Source organism: Tachypleus tridentatus, unplaced genomic scaffold (assembly GCF_004210375.1).
Source record: "Tachypleus tridentatus isolate NWPU-2018 unplaced genomic scaffold, ASM421037v1 Hic_cluster_2, whole genome shotgun sequence".
Lineage (NCBI taxonomy): Eukaryota > Metazoa > Arthropoda > Merostomata > Xiphosura > Limulidae > Tachypleus > Tachypleus tridentatus.
The window spans coordinates 38451817-38460035 of NW_027467782.1; the positions used below are offsets into that span (position 1 = coordinate 38451817).

General features: G+C 32.6%; 1 long non-coding RNA gene across 1 annotated transcript; it reads right to left on the reverse strand.

Moving 5' to 3' along the window:
- Positions 1–1449: 1449 nt before the first annotated feature.
- LOC143243380 (uncharacterized) lies at positions 1450–4620 on the reverse strand. The gene is made up of 3 exons (XR_013024389.1): positions 4566–4620; positions 3591–3745; positions 1450–1543 (listed from the first exon to the last, which is right to left on the reverse strand). It is a non-coding gene; the product is annotated as an uncharacterized LOC143243380 (long non-coding RNA).
- Between the last annotated feature and the right edge of the window lie 3599 nt (positions 4621–8219).

The following is an 8219-nucleotide window of genomic DNA, read 5'->3' on the forward strand; positions in this document are numbered from 1 at the left end:
GAAGCTTACTGGAATAGAAGTACTCTGATTGACAGACTTGACATTTTGAAGATTAGTTGATCGATGTTGGGGCGTTCGGCACTAAAATGAAAATACTGTAGGATACATCCGTGTTTAAGTATAAAATCAGCTACCTGTTTGTCTTCGGTCACAACTTTAACAAAGTTAGTTGGCAAATGCCGTGGTCTTGGAATGAATTCTGTGAGCAGCATAGAGTTGCGTGAAAGTTGTTGTTTCAGAGAATGTCGAATTCCAGCAGGAGTTAAGACAAATGAACGTTCTTAATAAATATCGAATACAAGCAACGTGAACTTCAGGCAGGAGAGCATTGAACGTTAATATCTACTTTCCATGGTTTACATACATATGCATGGTCCTGGGTGTTGAAAGCTGCAGTATGTCTCCTCGCTGAAAAATTTTGGTTTTCTAGGGTCAACTGAGACGCTAGGATTGAACTGATCGATGAAGACAACATGGCAGCGATGACTTCTCACGTCTAAACACTTCAGCTACTTGTCGAAGAATGAAACGAGGTTATTGATGTCAATTCGTCTCTGCATTTATACGCTTCTAACGGTAAACTAACACGTTATGTGATTAGTCTTATTCTTGATAGGTACAAAACTACAGAATGGAATACACAGGAATACCTCGTACAGGGCGGTTAATGCGTGGGAAACACAACCGCATTGATTGAATCAGCATTGAACGGGGAACAGTTTCAACAGGAAAAAATAACGATACGTGGGTATCATAAGGGATTTTTCATAGTAGAAATAATTAAGCCTGATTAGTTAGAAAAAATAGAAATAGTTATGAGGTAAAATAAAAGCGATATTAATTTGTAAACTTTTGAATTTTTTGTAATTTTGAAAAAAAAAAAAAAATTAAAATGTTACTGATTAAAGAAAATCTATCTCTTCTTGGTTGCACCATTTTTCTTTTCTTTATTTCAATTCTCGGTAACATCGAATGACATTTTATAACCGCACTCCAGGTCTGAATCATGATTCATAATTAAGTATGTATCAGTTTCCACTGCCCGAAACATTGTTTCAAGTTCCAGTAAGATAAATCATTCTTCCTGCTCTTCACTGGTACCTTCGTTACACTCTGGACTTTCTTCTTCTTCCTGATATGCCCGATCTTGGTCTAAATTAAAGAGCGTATCATTGTCGAGTTTGAGAATGTGCGTAAATGCACTCTCGGACATTAGCCACAACCAAAGACTCGAAATAAATAGTGTGTCCAATTTTGATGACGTCTTCGGAAACATCCCTAATTTCGGACTCAAAGCTGAAGGAATGACTTGCGCCATCAGGCAAAACGTGCTTCCACGTCGCTCTCATGTTACTCTTGCTAACTTGGAACCATGCTTCGTTGATGTTTTCGACAGCACTTCTGATGTAATTTTTCAGAATTCAGTCATAGATAGTGCAGCTTCTCTGGTGTAGCCTTTCTTGCTTGAGAAAATGTTCGCTTAAAATAATAAGCTTTAAACGTCGCAATGACACCTTGATCCGTTGGTTGCAGTGGACATGTTCTATTGAGTGGAAAAAAGTGAATTTTGAGATTTTCGTAAAAGTCACAATGTCCCGTTAGACGGCTTGGTGCATTACCTAATAAAAACAAAGCTTTAAAGTCCAAAGTCGTGGCTGTAAAAATTTGGCCAATGGATTAAAATAAAGCAATCAATTAATGGTTATAATAACTTTTTTACTGATTTAAAATGAATTTCAATTCCTCTTCACAAAGTTATAACAAATACCAACTTATTTTATTAATGAAGCTATTTGCTCTGGTTATGTTTCTTACTCTACTTTTAGTTGTGTTGTAAAATTATACCTGGTACTTATTTCCTACATATACAATATTACAATAATTGCTGTAATATAATGTTTAAGTATATAATTCTTAGGTAAATATACTTCTGACAACTTTAATTCTCATAAAGATTGCAGCTCACAATTCCCGTAGCTTGTAATTATTAAAATTGCTTTACTTGAAAGCATGTCCATATTACAGTTACGAGAAGTCTGTTTGTGGCCCCTGACTCAAAAAGTTTGTGCACCACTGCTGTAAATACTTTACTCTGAACAATGCTAAACTTATGTTATGTTAACTTATAATTTCCTTGTATAGACCAAATTTTTTTTTAAAGTCAGATACAAGTAACTTGATAATATGACTCATCAAGAGTAAATAACTGACAAATTTTACTCAGAAACAATCATTTGGAATTTTCTGGATACTTCAAGTCTCAAGTTTTTTGAGAAATATTAATATTCAAGGTGATTCTCAATTCACACTTTATTCAATGACCTTTTAAATTTATTACTTTCCATACATGGCTGCATGCTTTTAATATATTCTGCATAATGTACTGTATTAAAAAAAGTGCAAATATTTTAGTTTATAATGTAAAGATTTAAAACAAAATTGTCATCAAAGTACACTAGATGTGAATTCTCCTAGATGTTTCATTTTTTTAACGTTTTCGAAGATTTAGAAAAGTTTCTTACACACCAAACATTCACAAATACTTTTTTTTAATTTATATTAATTAGATGAAGTTCTAAAACTTAGGTTTCTTTTTAAATATTTAAGTAGTTTTACTTATTCAATTAGCTCTCAGAAATTAGAATTTTACTAAAAAGTAAATATATTAAACAAGTGGTTATTACTGATACTTCTTCACTTAATATTAACAATTCCATTTACTTTGAATGGCCATAATGTTTATTTTAACTAACAATTCAACATTAACTGTCCACAAAAAGGAGATACAGGGAAAATCTCAGTCAAGATGCTACCAAAAGAAATTCCAACTAAACTTATAATAGCTTGATACAGCATGTCAGTTTTTTATTTATCTTTATTGAGATATTTGCCCAAAATTTACATTTACAGCACAGAATCAGAGTTTTATTTGTTGTAGATATGTAATGCAACTTTTTTAAGTATTTCAAATTTCAACTTCTGGTTTTGTAATAGGCTTTGTTCCATCATAACTTTCATCTTTCCATGCCAACATTGCAAGTCCACTAAAGACTTTTTCATAGTGAGTGCTGATGTGAAGAAGTAATTCATTATGTATTCTCTGGTAATCACATCTCAACAAGCTGCCTATCTCAATATTAGTCTCAGTTTAAAATAAAAATTCTGTTATAATCAAAGTCAGTTTAAATTAGATTTTATTAAATTAATACCATATATCTCACAGAGGTGCAAGTTTTTACAAAAATCTACTGAAGCGAATCCCATGCTTTCCCATATAATAATATGTGAAAAAAAAACAACCGAGACTTTAATTCTAAGTATTTAATTAATTGAGTCAAAAATGTAAATAATGTATGGAACTGCAGATATAAAATAACATACAGCATTGAGAGACTACAAACTTTGACCTTCCTTCTCCCATAAACATCTTACTTCTAAACACTTGTCATATGAATTAAATTTGCCAAATACCAGTATTATGTTAAAGTGTATTAGTATTGTTTGTTTTTAATAAAGTGCTGTATAAATACACAATTATATGGCTAAGTAATAGCAAATATAAGCCAAAGTTGAATGCAAGTAGTACTTACCTGAACATAGGTGAGTGCTTTCTCCATTTCTTCTTTAGAGCAGTGACGAACAAGGTATGAAAATATGTATTTAAAATGGTTCATTAAGAGTTCTTGCTTCTGTATTCTCATCTGTTTGGCCAGTACTTTCAGCAACATTGAAGCTTCAGGAGAAGCTTTAGTAGAAAGTGGAGCAACATGTAGCGTAAAGTGCTCTATTATTCAAAAAAGCAACATGGATGTACAAGTGATTTCTAACAGTGATAACAATGTATATATTTCAGTTTAAAACTACATATACAGCCTTTCCCATTTTAAACCAAAGACTAACATACATATTTATGTGCTTGTTTTACACTTTCAATAAACAATACATTATAAACATGAGCTACTAAATACTTTGATCTTTACCTATGTAACAGGTAAAAAAATATATGTATTTTAAATATGTATTTAATATAAAATAAAAATAATATATAATATAATATAAAATATGTATTTTAAAGTGATAAGTACTTTTATGCTTGAACATACAAAGCTAAGGTTTCAGTAAATTAAAGAATTCTAAACTTAATGTACAGTATTGTGAAAAAAATAGAACTATTAAACAAATAAAAGTAATAAATTGGTAGCAATTTACTGAATTAAATATTTTATGATTATAATAAACTACAGGGTACTTATTGATTATCCTATTCAAGTATCAGTTGAACAAATGTATTTGTACATAATGTTTACTTTGTGTTAATTAATACAACTTCTATATTTGAGAATGGAATATCATTAGGCAATGTTTTGAAAATATTCAGAATTGAATCTCACTAAAAATTGAAAATCTATAATTAATTTCTACCCTTTTCTCATTATATATTTATTGGTAAAGTCAAAGTTTGATATATGTAATTGAAAGAATGAATCGTTAAAACTTGGGTAAAAAAAAAAATAAAAGAGCAAAACAGGAAAGCATGCATTAATTATAAAAGGCATTGTACATACTAGTGAGCAAACAAATTTAGTCTGTCTGAAACACTTTACACATCAGCTACGTTCTGTCAAAAAATATAAGAAAACTACAATACACACTGTAAAACAAAATAGTAATGCTGATGAAAAAACAAGAAATGAAAAAATAATGGTAATACACTTGAAAAGGAAAAAAACTTATTATTAACTAGCCACAAAGCATCTATAACATTAACACTTTTATTTATTTGTGTGGAACTTTTCTCAGAAATTTCTTGAATGACAGCTACAAATTGCATCTCATTGTATGTTGGTTTTTAATTTAGACTATCCTTACCTGTTATTTTGCTTACTCAAACTTTTTAATGAAATGACTATGGTATATGATAGCACAATGTCATTGTCACAACTGGACTTCAATTTCAACTTGTGTAAGCTATTTCACACAAACAAAACTTAACCAGTGTGCAATTTCCTAAATGAATGAATATTAAACTAAATACAATTTCCACAAGTATTCTTGACTTATCTAAGTCTAAAATCAGCATACACAGTTTATTCAAAATGACATGCTTATCTCTTCATAAACATGCATTCAAAGTTTCTACACACTCAACTAAGTTTGTCTCCATTACAACTTTACATTTACTTTACTTTGCAATAATTTGACTTTGGTTTCTAAGAGATTGATATAGACACCTCTTAGCTACATTTTTTTTATGAGTTGTTTTTTTTTGCAACTCAAAAACTCTATCATATAATAAACTCTGATAACTGTTTCATACTATGTACACTAACATAAATATCATTGTTTTCTTGTTTACTTTATTATACAATGTTATATCTATGTGAGCTTATTTATGTATACAATTTTTTGAAATTGAACAGAATTTATTTATCTAAACCATAATGCTTGCAAAAGAATTAACTTAAATGAGATGCATGAAAATGATGGAATAAGAAAAATTCAAGCAAAGAACACGAAAACTACCACAAATGTTTCGGGGATCTTGACTAGTTTTATTTTAAAACTACCACAAATGTTTCGGGGATCTTGACTTGTTTTATTCTAATACTATAAAAACACATGCAGTGGTAAAAATATTCTAAATTTTCAGCAGGACACATGTCCTGCGGGACAGTGAAACTTGCCAGACATTTGAAGTTTAGCAAGACACCTCAAAATTGTCACCAGACATTACTGAAAACAAGAAATCAAGTAGAGACAATTATTAGATAAAACAGAATCATTTTATTTATGGCACTGAAACATTATTTCAAAGCAAGTGGCATCAAGCCTTGTATCTATTAAAAATGACACATCAATCAAACTGGTAGATTTAGTCATCCAGCACTAAAACATCAGCTGATGTAGACTCAGTATCTCTTATTGTCTCTACGTGTGTGAGTTTCATGTGGACTCACAAATTGTCTGGTTTTTTTACTGTCCTTCCACCAAAATTCTACAGACTTGCACAGTAATTCTGTGCTTGCAAGATTACAGGTCTTATTCTAATTTTATTGTCATCAAGTCATTAAGAGAATCATTTATTAGTTTGGACTGCCAGTCATCCTTAACAACTGCCATCTGGGAAAATCCACGTTCTGGTTCAGCAAATGACACGGAAATCACCTGCATGAGGCATACCAAGGCCAACACTGTTGACCCAGGAAAGGTTTATCATTGTCAACAGTAATTTGACTTAACATGTGGATTCTGGGTCCACTTAACATGTGGATTTGGCAAGTCTTGTGGCTTTGAGCAGTGTCTCATGTAAGTCAGCTTGGCAAATATCAGCTGCAATGTTGAAACCCTTAGCTTCTAGCAGAGCACCAGAGTGGTCCAATAGTGTCTGAAGTTCATTATGGCCATAAGATGACAATGCTTCCTTGCTTTCAGGCTAGTTGCTTGGTTCAAAATTTGAAAGGCACCAATAAAATCCTTATCAAATTCTTCAAATCTCTCATTCAGATATGTGACAATTTTACCTATGAAGATGGCAGTTTCTTCAGCCACGGATTGAGCAACTGTCTCTTTTATAGCACTTTTTGAGCCTCTGGCCCTTGCGTGACCACTAATAGCAATCAACTTTCCTCTAAGTAACCACTTGCCAGTTTGTTCACATGTTGTGAGCTCTTTAACAATTTTCTGGGATCTCTCAAAATGATTCAGATTGCCCAGCTTCTCTTTGCAAACAGTGAGTTTGTCAGAAACAATGTTCACAGTAGCAGAATTGTCTTGCATTTTGACACTAAGAGATGTCAAAACAGGCAGAACTACCAAGAGTATGTCCATGTACAGGATGAATTTAAGGCTTGTCAAAGTACTGTATAATCCTGTAGCTTTCTGTCCATGTTCCCCATTTTCATGCAGCTTTACTTGATACAAATGCTCTGCTAAAGCTGGCCAGTTATGAGAAACTTACTCCAGGGTGTGCTCTTTGTAGGCCATCCACCAGGTTCCTGTCCCTTTTGTTGGCTTTCTAACAACAATGTTGTTGGCCTTACCAGCTTCTTTGAAACCAGCCCAGTTCTGTGGCAAATTGTCATAAAACTTTCACAGGGTTTCTAAAAAGGTTTGGATACTATCAAGGTAATGAATATCCTTGATGGTCTTCTTAGTACAAATTCAATCTGTGACTAACACAATGGATCCCTATCAAATAAGGTTTTTGCACCTTCAATCTTTTGACAAGTCCTTTATTTGTGCCAAAATTGACAGCTGTCAGGCATACAATTGATTCAAGCCAGTTGGGAAACTTGCCATATATGGACAATGCTGCAAGTACAAAAAATTAGTACCCAATATCAGTTTCTTTCTGAATAAAAAAAATGTAAATTTGTACTTCGGAAAATTCAATTGCTCCATTATCTATTACGCTAGTTTTGCTAGGTTAAGCTCCAATTCTGTCAGTGGTAAATACATGGTTCTTCTTGGTTTAAATCAACTGAAAATGCTTGAGTTTTCACTGTTGTATATTAATAATGGAATGACTATGTAAACTTGAATTAAAGTATTGTCCATTTTAATTTTTCTAAATTGGGAATTCAGGACAAATCAGAAAATCCCCATCCCAGGTAATTAAGAAACCTTTACCTGAACTAAGTGCCTTCTCTACTGACTGCATACACAGGAAGTGGGTTACTAAGTAACAGTCACTGTCTAAGTATCTTACGTAGACTATCTCCTGCTCAATGTTGGCAGTGTCTGTTGAGCCGTCAGCCATAATGCCAAAGAATAATGAGGTGTGCAGACGAGATCTGACATTAATTCTAATTGTTTCTGCAATATACTTTGTAAAGATAACTGCTTGTTTGTCATTTGCCAATGTTCTGTTAAGTTCATACCAAAGTTGTGTTCCTACAGCAACAGAAGCTCTTGAAAATCATTGAATGATTTGGCATTCAAAGCCATATAAAGGGCAGTCCTAAACAGCACAAGCAAACGATCTTTCTTAGTCTGGTTAAGTTTGCTCAATTCTTTCATTATGGGAGTTATATCAGGTGTTTCTTTTGCAGTCTTAGCTTGACAACTTGGACTGTGAGCACTACTGTTTTCACGCTCCTTAACATCACTTGATCTCAGGTTGGAAGATCATGTTATGAAGGTGTTCTTCTGCCTTCCACTACTTTGGTCATATTCCTGACAAATTGAGCAAAACATCAGTCCGGTAGTGTTATTATACT